The 15,775-nt window shown below is 31.2% G+C and overlaps 2 protein-coding genes across 10 annotated transcripts in view; one reads left to right on the top strand and one right to left on the bottom strand.

Moving 5' to 3' along the window:
• LOC141539447 (olfactory receptor 6N1) overlaps positions 1-15,775 on the top strand; it is a 248,797-nt gene that overhangs the window by 84,135 nt on the left and 148,887 nt on the right. The gene's annotated exons all lie outside the window — the stretch shown is intronic.
• Positions 1-15,775, bottom strand: part of LOC141539446 (interferon-inducible protein AIM2-like) — a 57,148-nt gene that overhangs the window by 37,894 nt on the left and 3,479 nt on the right. Inside the window, exon 2 of one of the 3 annotated variants that reach the window (XM_074262253.1) lies at positions 11,419-11,517. The exons of the other annotated variants lie outside the window; for them this stretch is intronic. The gene's annotated coding sequence lies outside the window, so the exon portion shown is untranslated. The remainder of the gene's footprint in view (positions 1-11,418; positions 11,518-15,775) is intronic. 3 annotated transcript variants of the gene reach the window in all.

Raw genomic sequence — 15,775 nt, 5'->3', positions numbered from 1 at the left:
GAATGCCTAAAGCCCCCAGGTAGAATTCAGAAAATAATAGTAAAAACATTTGAAAGTATAGACATAAATGGATTTTTCCTTAAATTGATTTAAAAAAAAACATTTCTTTAAAATCATTAGCAAGTATAATTTGTCATGGGGATAAGCTAGAAGCCTTCACAATAAGATCAGATGTAAAAGAAAGTTGCCTGTTGTCACCAAAATTATTCAATATTGTATTGGATATCCTAGCAATAGCAAAAAAGAAACAGAAGGGATCAGAATAGGAAATGAGGTGATTAATCTATCTCTTTTTGTAAATTCTCCCAACGAGATAACTAAAAAGTTAGTTGAGGTGAAGTTAGTGAGTTCATATACCACAGTTTGTCTATTCCCCAACTTATGGCATCCACTCATTTTCCATTTCTTTATCACATAGCAGCTCTTTTTGTGATGGCAAGAAACACAAATAGGAGAGCATCGTGCACAGTATGGGCAGCGTTTTGTGGTGACTATAGTGGACTTGACTCATCTTGGCAATGCAGTGGTTCAAGACAATTCCAATAGCCTTGGAATGGAAAATGCCATCTGCCTCCAAAGAAAGATCTATAGAGACTGAACAAGGATCAAAAATATTATTTTCACTTCTTTTTTATTTGCTTTTTCTTTTTAATGAGCTTTCCCTTCTCTTCTGATTTTTCTTTCACAACATGACTAATACAGAAATATTTTTAAAATGATTGTACATGTAAAACCTATATCAGATTGCTTACTGTCTCGGGAAGGGGAGAGGGAAGGAAAAGAGGGAGAAAAATTTGGAACTCAAAATCTGACAAAAATGATTGTTCAAAACTATCTTTACACATAATTGAAAAAATAAGTTACTGAAAAAAATTAAAAAGATAGTTGAAGCAATTGATGAATCTAGTAGAGAAGCAGGATATACAGAGTGAAACCATATAAATCAGTGGTATTCCTATTTATCACAAACAGAACTCTACAAGAAGAAATAGCAAGAAATATTTCATTGAAAATAATCCTCGATAGTATTAAAATATCTACTAAAATAAGCCCAGGAATTATATGAATAAAATTATAAAACATTATTCAAATAAAATCATATGTGAATAAGAGAAGAAATATTAATTGTTCATAGGTAGGGCAAAAAGAGTAAAAATGTCAATTTTACCTAAATTAGTTTATATATTCCATCCCAATTAAATTACCAAAAACATTTCATTGTGTTAGAAAAAACAGTTATGAGTTCATCTGAAGGAATAAAAAGTGAAGAATACCAAAGGAATTAATGAAAAAACTTTAAAAGAAGGAGGTATCATATCTTAAACTGTATTATTAGACAATAATTATCAAAACTATCTGGTACTGGCTAAAATTAGAAAGATAGATCAATGGAACAGAGAAGATATACAATTTATTGCAACAAATGACTACAATAACTTTGTGTTTAACAAACATGAAGACTGAAATTTTGGGGATAAGAGTTCATTATTTGTTTTTAAAAAATTAGGAAAGCTGCAAAGCTGTTTGGCAAACATTGTATATAGATCAATATATCACACCATTTATTAAGATAAGGCCAAAATAGATACATGACCTAGATATTACATTGCATTATGAGATATTACAAGATAATTTGAAGAACATGGAATATATCACCTTTCAGATTTAAGGATAGGTGAACAATTCATGCATAAAATAGAGATATCAGTGTGAGATATAAAATGGATAATTTCAGTAACATAAAATTAAAAAACTTTTGTACAAATAAAATAAATGCAACCAAAGTCAAAAGGAAAGCAGAAAATTGGGGGCAAATTTGTTGACAGTTTCTCAATTAAAAATCTCACATACTTGAGATATGAGAACACTATCACATATATAAAATATCAATCATTCCTCAATTAATAAATAGTCAAAGATTATGAACAGGCAATTTTCAGATGAACAAATCAAAACAATTTATAGTTATATGGAAAAATGTTCTAAATCATTATTGATTAGCAAAATTCAAATTAAAACAACCTTAGAATATCATTTTATATCCACCAGATTGACTAAAATGATATAAAGTGAAAGTGACAAATGTTGGAGTGGATGTGGAAAAACTGGGACATTGATTCAGTATTCATTTTAGAGAGTAATTTGGAATTATGCCCAAAGAATTATCAAATTATCTATACCCTTTGGTTTAGTGATATCATAGTGATATCAATTGTTTCTGGCTGTTTGCACTGGTGCATTCCATTTCTTAGCCAAATGGTTTTGATGATTTCACTTTATAATACAGTTTTAGGTCTGGTATAATTAGGCCATCATCCTTTGATTTTTTTTTCATTATTTCCTTTGATATTCATTGAAATGGAGGACTTTCAATCACTCCTGATGAAAACACCAGAGCTGAACAGAAAATTCAGTTTTCAAATACAATACTCAAGAGAAGCATAAACAAGAAAGAACAATGTTATTTATTAAAATTAAATTATTTCTATCCCTACATGGGAAAATAATATTTGCAACTTTTAAAAACTGTATCTTTATTAGGGCAGTTAGAGGGTATGATTATAAATTGATTTTGATGTGATGATATAAAAATTAAAGAGTGAAAAAAGTATTAGACTGAAGAAAGGGAAGGGAAAGATGACAGGGAGGCAAAATAGGGTAAATTATATCACATGAAGAAGCTTAAAGGACCTATTGCAATAGACAAGAAGAAGGGGGGAGTGAGCATTACAGAACCATACTTTCAGAGTATTTAACTCAAAGAAGGATAGGAATAACATACACACTCAGTTGCATATAGAATTTTTCTTATCCTATAGGAAAGTATAGGGAGAAATGTGAAAGAAAAGAGAGTGGATTGCTTAGAAGGGAGAGCATGTTGAGGGGGATTTTGTTTAGAAGTAAAACACTGGTGAGAAGGTAAAAGATGAAGAGAGAGAAAAAAGTATAACTTGGGAAAAATAGAATGGCAGGAAACAGAATTAGTATTACTAACTGTTAATCTGAATGAGATGAACTCTCATAAAATAGAAGTGGATAGCAGATTGTATTAAAAGTCAGAATTCTGATCTTAGAAAAACAAAAACACAAAATAGATCTAATTAAAAGATATAAGGAAGGAAACTACATTTTGTTAAAGATTACCATTGGCAATGAAATAATAATAATAATAATAATAATAATAATAATAATAATAATAATAATAATAATAAATATATATCACTAAGTGGTAAAGCATCCAGATTCTTAGAGGAGACGATGAGTTAACAGGAAGAAATAGACAGCAAAACTATAATACTAAGGAATCTTAACCTCCCCTCTCAGCACTAGATAAGTCTAATCACAAAATAAACAAGAAATAAATTAAGATGAATAGAATTTTGGAAAAAAATATATATGATAGACTTCTGGAGAAAATTAAATGGCAATAAAAAGGAGCATATATATTTTTAAAAATAGTGTTTAATTTTTCCAAATACATGCAAAGATAGTTTTCAGCATTCAACATCTTTGCAAAACTTTGTATTCCAATTTTTTCTTTTTTCTAGATAGCAACCAATACCACTACTAGGTCTATATACCAAAGAGATGAAAAACAAAAAGGAAAAATACATATACATATATATATATAATATTTATAATAGCTCTTTCAATGGTGGCAAAGAATGGGAAATGGAGGGAATGTCCATTAATTGAGGAATAGCTGGACAAGTTGTAGATTATGAATGTTATGGAATACTATGATGCTATAAGAACTGATGAGCAAAATGTTCTCAAAAAACTATGGAAAGATCTCATCAACTGATACCAAGTGAAGTGAGAATCAAGAGAACATTGTACACAATAATAACAATATTGAACAATGATCAACTATGAATAACTTAGTCATTCTCAGCAATATGATGATGTAAGATGATTTCAAAGGACTTATGATGAAAAATTTCACCTACCTCCAGACAAAGAGCCAAAGGATTCTGAGAATAGATAAAAGTAAACTTTTTTTTTTTTTTTTTTTTTGGCTTTTGGTGAGGCAATTGGAATTAAGTGATTTGCTTAGGATCATATAGCTAGATTGTAATTGAGCTCAAGTCCTCCTGATTTCAAGGACAGTAATATCCATTACACAATTTAACAGCCCCAATTATACTTTTTAAAAGCTTTATTTTTCTTATTTTGGGGGAGAGAAGAAAGTGTGATTCCTTTCACAACACAATTAATATGGAAATATGTTTTGAATGATGGCATATCTATAACCTATACCAAAATTCTTACCTTCTCAATGAAAGGGCCAGGGAAGAAATTAGAAAACATGGAACTCAAAATTTAAAAGAATTTTAGAAACTGTTTTCATGTGTTATTGGGAAAAATAAAATGTTAAATATATTCTGAATAAAAAAGTGAGTGGATAGAACAAATCATAGAAAGGATAATTTCATCAAAGAGAATGAGAATGAGACAGTATACCAAAACTTATGGGAGACAGCTAAACCCAGTTCTTAGGGGAAATTTCATATCTCTAAATGCTTACATGAATAAAATAGAAATAGAGTATATCAATAATTAGGAATATAGCTAATTAAAAACACTTAAAATCCACAATAATAACAAATGAGAAATTCTGAAAATCAAAGGAGAACTAATAGATTGAAACTGAATTGGTTTTATAGAAAAAATCCAACAAATAGACAAACCTTTGATTAATTTGATTAGGAAAAAAGAAAAAAGAAAACCAAATTGTCAATGCCAAAAATGAATAGGCTAACCTCACCACTAATGAAGAGGAAATTAAGGCAATAATTAGTATCTATTTGCTTAACTGTATGCCAATAAATATACCAATCTAATTGAAATGGATGAATATTAAAATACAAACTTCCCAGATTAACAAAAGAGAAAATAAAAATAATTGACCTTATTTTAGAAAAAAAAAAGTTGAACAAGGCATCAATGAACTCCCCAAGAATATTTCTCCAGGATCAGATGGACTGATAAGTGTTATTTCCCCAAACATTTAAGGAACAATTAATCCCAATACCATATAAACTATTTGGAAAAGTAGGCCAAGAAGGAGTCCTGCCAATTATTTTTAAGGACATAAATATGGTGCTAATACCTAAACTAAGAAGAGCTAAAACCGAGAAAGAAAATTATAGCCTTGTTTTCCTAATAAGTATTGATACAAAAATTTTAAATAAATTACTATCAAAGAGATTACAGAAATTTATCATAGGGACAATACACTATGACTCAGTGAGATTTATACCAAGAATACAGGACAGATTCCTACAAATATGATTGACTATATCAAACTAACAGAAATCATGTGATTATCTTAATAGATGCAGAAAAATCTTTTAAGAAAATATGGCATACATTCCTATTAAAAACATCAGAGAACATAAGAATAAATAGTTTTCCTTAAATGATGACTATTATCCAGCTATAATCATCAATATGCATTATATGTAACAAGGGTAAGCTAGAAGTATTACCAATAAGTTCAGGGGTTGAACAAGGATGACCATTTTTATCATTATTATTCAATATTGTACTAGAAATGATAGCTTTAGCAACAAGAGAATAAAAAGAAATTGAAGAAATTATAAAAGACTATGAGGAAACAGAACTATTACTCTTTGCAGATAATATGGTGGAATATTTAGAAAATTCTAGTAAAATACTACTTGAAATGATTAACAACTTTGACAAAGTTGCAGGATATAAAATAAATACATATGAATGATTAGCATTTCTATATATTACTAACAAAGCCCCCCAGAAAAATGATAGGAAGAGAAATTTAATTTCAAATAACTGTAAACAGTATAAAATATTTGGGAATCTATTTGCTAATGGATATCTAGAAACTATATGAACATGATTAAAAAAAAAACGCTTTTCACACAAATAAGGTTGGATCTAAATAACTTGGAAAATACCAATTGCTCATATGTAGACTATGTAGGCATAATAAAAAATTAATTTGCTTATTATTGCCATACTTTCAAACTACCAAAAACCATTTTATAGAACTAGAGAAAATAACAAAATTTATCTCAAAGAACAAAAGGTTAAGAATATCAAGAGAAGTAAAGAAAAAAATGCAAAGGAAGGGGATCTAGCCATACTATAAAACTACAATATAAAATGGCAATCACCAAAATTTAGAACCTTTAAGAAATAGAAAGGTAGATCAGTAAAATAGGTCAGGTACATAAGACATTATCAGTCAATGACTATAGTAATGCATTGTTTGATAAATCCAAATTCTCCAGCTTCTGGAATAATCTAATTATTTGATAAAAAAAAGTGCTGGGAAAACTAGAAAATAAAATGACAGAAACTGAGAATAGACCAGCTTCTTATGCCATACACCAAGATAAGGTCAAAATGGGTACATGATTTAGATACAAAGTATGCTACCATAAGCAAGTTAGGAGAGCACAAAATAGTTTACTCTCTGTCTATGGAGAAAGAAAGACACTATGATTAAACAAGAGATAGAGAACATTATGAAATGAAAAATGGACAATTTTGATTATATTAAATTTAAAAGGGTTTGTACAAACAAAGCCAATTCAATCAAGATTTAAAAGAATGCAGAAATCTGAGAAATATTATTTTTTACTGCAGTGTTTCTGATAAAGGCCTAATATCTAAAATAAAAATCTGAGTCAAATTAAAAAAAAATTAGAAGCTATTTCCCAAATGATAAATGGTCAAATATAAACAGGCAGTTTTCAGATGAAAAAATTAAAGCTATCTCTATTCATGTAAAAATGCTTTAAATCACTATTGATTAGAGAAATGCAAATTAGAACATTTCTGAGGTACCACCTTACAGTTATCAGATTGACTAATATGACAGAAGTGGGAAGTGCTTAATGTTGAAGAAGATGTGAAAAAATTTGAATACTAATGCATTGATAGTAGAATTGTGAACTGATCTATTTTGGAGAGTAAATTGGAATTATAAACTTGAGGATTGGCTGAACAAATTGTGGCAAATGAATGAATGATATACTATTGTCATATCAGAAATGATGAGCAGGTGAATTTCAGAAAAGTCTGGAAAGATTAAGTGAAGTGAGCAAAACCAGAATGCTGAACACAAGAACAGCAATATTGTATGCTAATCAACTTTGATAAATTTAGCCATTCTCAACAATACAATGCTCAAAGATAATTCCCATAGATTTCTAATGGAAAATGGTGAAATATCCAGAGAACTATGTTGTGTGAATACAAATCTAAGCATACCATTTTGACTTTTTTGTTTGTTTTTCTTTCTCATAGTTTTTATTTCTTATTTGAATTTTTCTTCTTTCACAATATGACTAATGGGAAACTATACTTAATATAATTGTACATGTATAACCTATATCAGATATCTTATAAATCAATAATCTTATAAAAATGAATGTTTCAAACTAGCTTTACATATAATTGGAAAAAAATAAAAATACTACTACTAGGTAGAAAAAATAAAATAAAACTGTAAATAAGTTTGAAGCTGATGGGAACATGTATGCTATTACATATATTTGCCACCAGCTGCACTCCTTGGATTTGACTTCACTATCATGCTCCCATTCCAGATCTCTTCTTCCCATCTTCTTACTTTCAGCCTCTTTTTGTGTATCATCTTCTCCTGTTAGACTACAAGTTACTTGAGACAAGGACTGTCTTTTCTTTTTCTTATTTGTATCCTGTTGCATAATAATACGGTGCCTAGTACACAATACACAATTAATATTTATTCTATTTAACTGCAGGGTTCTATATCCAAGACTCTACTGTGGGCTCCTGTTGGGGACTTACAACAAGACTGTTCCCTGTTTGAAGATGACAAATCTTCCTTTTTTCAATAGTAATAAAGTTTTGTTAATTGCTATCTAGGTGCAGTTTTATTGTTCTTCATTCCAACTTTCTGTCTTGCATTACAGTTACAGTTATATACAATTTGTTTAGTCATTCCTCAACTGATGGATACTTCCTAAGTATACATTTTTTGCTACTGTAAAACAAGCTGTACACCTAGCTTGTTCATGTGCTGTAAATATACCAACTGCCAAAGCATAGTGAGATGTTTGCTAAGACAATTGGTATTCACATGGGAACATTTTCTATTTTGAAAAGTGACACCCCAAAATAATATCAGGAAGAATATGTGTAAAATGTGGTATATTTCAGGGAGACAATTTAAATCCTACTATAGTCCTGTGTACCCTCAAATACATTATTTTCTTTCCTAAATAGAACTAAGTATGACTTCTAAGAGGGGAATCAAACAAAACATTATATTTATTACTTGTTGTACATGGATAACATCACTCTAGATAGCTCCAACCCTCCCCCCCAAGGAAAAAAACCAAACAAACAAAAGCCTAAAATATCTCCTTCATTTCACTGGATACCTTCCAATATCAAATTGTCATTTGAACTCAATTAATAGAAAAATCTTTATTCATGTGAAGGAAGACAACGATGAAAAATTTGGTTCATTAAGGCAGTTGTATAAAGGATGATAGTTCACAAGAAATGTAGAAACATGTTTGATAGAAACAAATACATGATTAATTGGCCACAAACTCACAAAAATCTTTTGAAATAAGCAGATATCACTTCAGTAACTAGTAATAAATACTGACGATAAGGACACAAATTGGGTTTGTGGAATATTTGTGTTTTTTTTTTTCCTCTCAAAGGAACCTATGAAACACTAGGGTCCAACAGTGGAATCAAAATGGCCTTCATAGGCAACACCCATATGAATTCAATCAATAATATGCCAATCAAAAAGCAGTTGGAGGGGAGGTGCTGATAAAAACTATAGGTATAAAGATTTATTTGTGAATGGAGAGACTTATGATAGCAATTTATCTCCAGACACTATAGAAGAGTTCAGAAATCTAGAATTAGTGATCAGTGTAGAATATGATAGGAATCAGTGGAAAGTATAACATATATAGGCCACTAACATTTAGTAACTACCAAATATCTAATATATGAACAAGTGACCAGACTTCTACATTAGGAGCTTGATATCTATAATGTATTGACATAATAAATTGTCATACTATAAATACAAACTTCGAAATATCCTAATAGACTACATTGGTACTGAAATAGCATTCCAAATCGAATTATTATTCACAGATGCCCCAAAAGAATATTTATTCTTTACATTTTAATGTGTCAAAATCATCAGGTTACATAGAATGAAAAGCTTCAAAATATATAGATATAACTGAGGAAATCCAAATCATGATAGAACAGGCTAAATCAGGATAAATGTCACTTTATCTGCTACTGGAATTATCCTAATTATGATTTCTATGCTAACACAAAAATTGCCACAATATATCTTATACTTTGAGCAGGTGGAATTTATAACAAATACAGGGCTGATTTAATATTAGGAAAATTATCAATACAACTGACTATATCAGTAAGAAAAGCAACAAAAATCTATGACTTTCTCAATAGATGAAAAAAGCCTTTGCTAGACTTCTGGCCAAGATGGCGGAGAGGACAAACACATCTATCTAAGCTCCTTCTTGCTCTCAGAATACTTTATTTCATGACAAGGCCTTGGAATTAGGACTTGACTGAAAACCCCCCACAGAAGATATCCTTGAAATTCGCCAAAAAAGGTCTGTTTTTGCTCATGGGTGGGGATAGTTAGATCAGGCACAGACTGAAGGAAAGAAGGAGAAAATGAGAGTCTGGAAGGCAGCTCACCCTGAGCAGACCTGAGGGGGCTGGAGTGTGATCTCAGCTGTTTCTGCAGGGAGAACTTTACCACAGTGTGGATACTTTGCCCCAGCAATAAGCTGAAATCAGCAGATCTGATCAGCAGAGAAGCTATAAACACAAGGGGTAAAGACTATAACCCCGAAAAGCTAGGGTGTCTCAGGACCTGGCCATACCCCCCTGGAGTGACTCAGCACACTCTCAGAGTATGATAGTGCAGATGCAGTGTAGCCATTGCTGTCCCGCTAGTGCCTCATTGCTGCTCCTTGCAATCTGTAGAAGAAGCTTGGTAATACCATCCAGACCCCCCCCCCCAAAAAAAAAAAAAAAAAGAAGTAGACTGCATTTGTTTTTTTTGTTAGTTTGATTTCTTTGATTCTTATTTGACAAAATGAGCAAAAAATTAAAGTGTACTCTAACAATAGATAGCTTCTATTAGGACAGAGAGCAGACTTCAGACCCTGAAGAGACTAAAAACAGATTGTCTCCAGATGAATCCCCAAAGGGGGATATGATCTGGTACTCAACACACAAGACTCTCATAGAGGAATTAAAAAGGCTCTTACAAGAGAGCTAGAAGAAAAATGGGCAAAGGAATTATCAAAGAGAACTGCCCAGATGTTATAGAAACAGAGGGTAAAATAGACATTGAAATAATTCATCGATCATCTACTGAAAGGGATCCTAAAATCAAAACTCCAAGAAATATTGTGGCTAAATTCCAGAACTATCAGACCAAGGAAAAATACTACAATTTGGTAGGAAAAAAACAATTCAAATATAAAGGAACCACAAAAAGGATTACTTAGGATCTAACAGTGTCCACATTAAAGGATCGAAGGGCCTGGAATCTGCTATTCTGAAAGGCTAAGGAACTTGTTATGCAGCCAAGAATAACTTACCAAGCCAAAATGAGCATTTTTTTCCAGGGAAGAAGATGGACATTCAATGAAATAGATGGATTTCATATATTTCTGATGAAAAAACTGTAACTAAACAAAAAGTTTGATCTCCAAATATAGGACTCAAAAGACACGTAAAAAAGTAAAAAGAAATTTGGGGAATTATATTTCTGTTATAAAGATACATAAAGAACACGTGTATAGTTTGTTCTAGAAAGTAGAGGTGGAAAGGAAATTGTACCAGAAAAAGAGTAAAATGGGGGTACTACATCTCACAAAGAGGAAAAGGAAACCTATTATATCTGAGGGGAATAAGGGAAGAGGATGAACATAATGTGTATCTTTTTGGCTTAAAGAAAAAATATTAGATATATTTGATTTATGGAGAAACTTCTCCCACCTCATTGAAAAGTGAGAGAGGAAAAGTGAAAAGGGAAGGAGTAAGCTAAGCAGAAGGGAATACAGAAATTGTGAGGAAAAGGGTTAAGAAAGGGCAAGGAACTTTAAGTTGGGGAGAGGGATCCTAAAAAAGAAGGACTGTGAGAAGCAAGTGGTGCTCACAAATTTAATCCTGGGGAGGGGGGGTAAAAGGGAAGGAAAGGAGAAAAGCATAAGCAGGGGCTAACAAGATGGCAAGTAATATAGAATTAGTCATTTTAACCATAAATATGAATGAAGTAAATTCCCCCATAAATGGGAAACGAATAGCAGACTGGATTAAAAGCCAGAATCCTACAATATGTTGTTACAGGAAACACACCTGAAGCAGGGCAATACATCCAGAGTAGAGGTAAAAGACTGGAGCAGAATCTACTATCCTTCAGGTAAAGTCAAAACAGCAGGGGTAGCCATCCTGATCCTAGATCAAGTAAAAGCAAAAATTGATTTAATTAAAAGAGATAAGGAAGGGCACTCTATCTTGCTAAAAGGTAGCATAGATAATGAAGCAATATCAATATTAAACATATATGCACGAAGTGGTGTAGCATCTAAATTCTTAAGACAGAAATTAAGAGAGCTACAAGAAGAAATAGATAGCAAAATTATAATAGTGGGAGACCTCAAACTTGCACTCTCAGAATTAGATAAATCAAACCACAAGATAAATAAGAAAGAAGTTAAAGAGGTAAATAGAATACTAGAAAAGTTAGGTATGATAGATCTTTGGATGAAACCAAACCAGCAGGGCTGCTTCAATATTAGGAAAATTAATAGCATAATTGACTATATCAATAACCAAAGTAACAAAAACCACATGATCATCTCAATAGATGCAGAAAAAGCATTAAAATCCAACACCCATCTAAACACTATAGAATATAGGAATAAATAGACTTTTCCTTAAAATATTCAGTAGCATTTATTTAAAACCATCAGAAAGCATTATATGTAATGGGGATAAACTGGAACCATTCCCAATAAGATCAGGAGTGAAACAAAGTTACACACTATCACCATTACTATTGAATATTATATTAGAAATGCTAACTTTGACAATAAGAGATGAAAAGAGATTAAAAGAATTAGAGTAGGTAATGAGGAAACCAAATTATCACTCTTTGCAGATGATATGATGGTATACTTTGAGAACCCCAGAGAACCTACTAAAAGCTATTAGAAATAATCCACAACTTAAGCAAAGTTTCAGGATACAAAAATAAATTGACATAAATCATCAGCATTTTTATTCATCATTCACAAAATCCAACAGCAAGAGATACAAAGAAAAATTCCATTTAAAATAACTCTTGATACAATAAAAATTTTGGGAATCTATCTGTCAAGGGAAAGTCAGGAACTATATGAGTAAAACTACAAATAAAGTCAGATCTAAACAATTGGAAAAATATTAAGTGCTCTTGGATAGGTGGAACAAATATAATAAAGATGACAATACTACCTAAACTAAGCTATTTATTTAGTGTTATACCAATCAGACTCTCAAGAAACTATTTTACTGACCTAGAAAAAAATAACAAAATTCATCTGGAAGAACTTAAAAGGTCAAGCATTTCAAGTGAACTAATGAAAAACAATCAAATTAAGATGGCCTAGATGTACCAGATCTAAAACTATTTTATAAAGCAGCAGTCATCAAAACCATTTGGTACTGCCTAAGAAATAGACTAGTTGTCACTGGAATAGGTTAGGTTCACAGGACAAAATAATCAATAACTATAGCAATCTAGTTTTGACAAGCCCCAAGACCTCAGCTTTTGTGATAAGAATTCATCATTTGACAAAAACTGCTGGGAAAATTGGAAACTAGTATGGCAGAAATTAGGCATTGACCCACACAACACTATATATCAAGATAAGGTCAAAATGGGTTCATAATCTAGACATAAAGAATGAGATTATAAATAAATTAGAAGAACATAGGATAGTTTACCACTCAGACATGTGGAGGAGTAAGGAATTTGTGACCAAAGAAGAACTAGAGATCAATATTGATCACAAAATAAATAATTTTGATTATATTAAATTAAAAAGGGTTTTGTACAAACAAAACTAAGGCAGACAAGATTAGAAGGGAAGCAATAAACTGGGAAAACATTTTTACAGTCAAATGTTCTGATAAAGGCCTCATATCCAAAATATATAGAGATTGACTCTAATTTATAAGAAATTAAGCCATTCTCCAATTGTTAAATGGTCAAAGGATATGAAGAGACAATTTTCAGATGAATAAATTGAAGCTATTTCTAGTCATATGAAAAGGTGCTCCAAATCATTATTGATCAGAGAAATGAAAATTAAGACAACTCTGAGATACCACTACACACTTCTCAGATTGACTAAGATGACAGGAAAAGAAAATAACAAATGTTGGAAGGCATGTGGGGAAACTGGGACACTCATACATTGTTGGTGGAATTGTTAATACATCCAGCCATTCTGGAGAGGAATTTGGAACTATGCTCAAAAAGTTATCAAACTGTGCACACCCTTTGATCCAGCAATGGTACTACTGCCATTATATCCCAAAGAGATCTTAAAAAAGAAAAAGGGACCCACATGTGCAAAAATGTTTGTGGTAGCCCTTTTTGTAGTGGCTAGAAACTCAAAATTGAATGGATGTTCATCAATTGGAGAATGGCTGAATAAATTGTGGTACATGAATGTTATGGGATATTATTGTTTTGTAATAAATGACCAGCAAAGAAACTGGAAGTTGAATGGATGTCCATCAATTGGAGAATGGTTGGGTAAATTGTGGTATATGAAGGTTATGGAATATTATTGCTCTGTAAGAAATGACCAGCAGGAGGAATACAGAGAGGCTTGGAGAGACTTAAATCAACTGTTGCTGAGTGAAATGAGCAGAACCAGAAGATCACTATACACTTCAACAACAATACTGTATGGGGATGTATTCTGATGGAAGTGGAAATCTTCAACATAAAGAAGATCCAACTCACTTCCAGTTGATCAGTGATGGACAGAAATAACTACATCCAGAGAAGGAACACTGGGAAGTGAATGTAAATTGTTAGCACTACTGTCTATCTACCCAGGTTACTTATACCTTCGGAAGCTAATAATTAATGTGCAATAAGAAAATGGTATTTACACACATATATTGTATCTAGGTTATATTGTAACACATGTAAAATGTATGGGATTACCTGTCATCGGGGGGAGGGAGTGGAGGGAGGGAGGGGATAATTTGGAAAAATGAATTTAAAAAAATAAATAAATGACCAGCAAGATAATTTCAGAGATGCTTGGAGAGACTTGCATGAATTGATGCTAAGTGAAGTGAGCAGAACCAGGAGATCATTATATACAGCAACAACAAGTTTATACAATGATCAACTGATGGATGTGGCTTTCTTCAACAAGAGATGATTCAAACCAGTTCCAATTGTTTCGTAATAAAGAGAATCAGCTACACCCAGAGAGAGAACTGTGGGAAATAAGTGTGAATCACAACATAGCATTCACACTTTTTCTGTTATTGTTTGCTTACGTTCTTGTTTTCCTTCTCAGATTTGTCTTTCTTTCTAGATCTAATTTTTCTTGTGTAGCAAGATAACTGTATAAATATGTATGTGTCTATATATGTATATACATATACATATGTATATACATATATGTATACATATATGTGATTTAACATATACTTTAACGTATTTAACATGTATTGGACTACCTCCTATCTAGGGGAGGGACTAGAGGAAAGGAGGGGAAAAGTTAAAACAAAGATTTTGCAAGGGTCAATGTTGACAAATTACCCATGCATATATTTTGTAAATAAAAATCTATAATAATAATAATAATAATAATAATAATAAATACTAATATTCTTAGAAAACATTTTCCATGCTCTACAAATTGTCTTGTAATATCTCTTTTATATCCAAGTCATGTATCCATTTTGACCATATTTTGGTAAATGATGTAAGCTGTTGGTTTACATCCACTTTCTTCCAAACTGTTTTCAAGCTTTCCCAACAAATTTTTTTTTCAATAATGCATTCTCATCTCCAAAAGTTCAGTCTTTATATCTGCTAATCACAAAGTTACTATGGTCATTTGCCACTTTAAATTCTACTCTTCTATCCTGTTCTACTGTTATAAATTTCTATTTCTTAGCCAGCCTGAGATAATTTTGATAATTACTAATTGCTTTGTTATTCTTGACTTTTTAGTCTTTCAAATGAATTTATTATTTTTTCTGACTCAATAATTTTTGGTAATTTAATTGAAATGGCATTGAATATATAGGTTATCTTAGGTAAAATAGTCATTTTGATAATGTTGGCCCCAACTAAACCCATACCCAATTAATATTTCTTCAATTATTTAATCTGATTTTATTTGTATAAAAATTTTAAAAATATTTTTGTCCCCTTGGTTCCTGGGTTTGTTTTGGTAAGAATTTTAATACTCTCTAGAGTTATTTTAAATGAAGTATCTCTTTTTATCTCTTCTTACAGTGTTCTGTTTTGATACATAAGAATGTTGATGATTTAAGTGGATTTATTTTATATCTTGCTACTTTGCTAAAATTATGAATTGTTTCAACTATTTAATCATCTTTACTATTTTTAAAATATATCTCACTTAATCTAATCTATTCTACATATATCTAAATTAAATATCTAATATTT

This window comes from Sminthopsis crassicaudata, chromosome 4 (genome assembly GCF_048593235.1).
Source record: "Sminthopsis crassicaudata isolate SCR6 chromosome 4, ASM4859323v1, whole genome shotgun sequence".
NCBI lineage: Eukaryota > Metazoa > Chordata > Mammalia > Dasyuromorphia > Dasyuridae > Sminthopsis > Sminthopsis crassicaudata.
The sequence above is the reverse complement of the archived record's forward strand: the minus strand, read 5'-3'. Positions and strand labels throughout refer to the sequence as shown.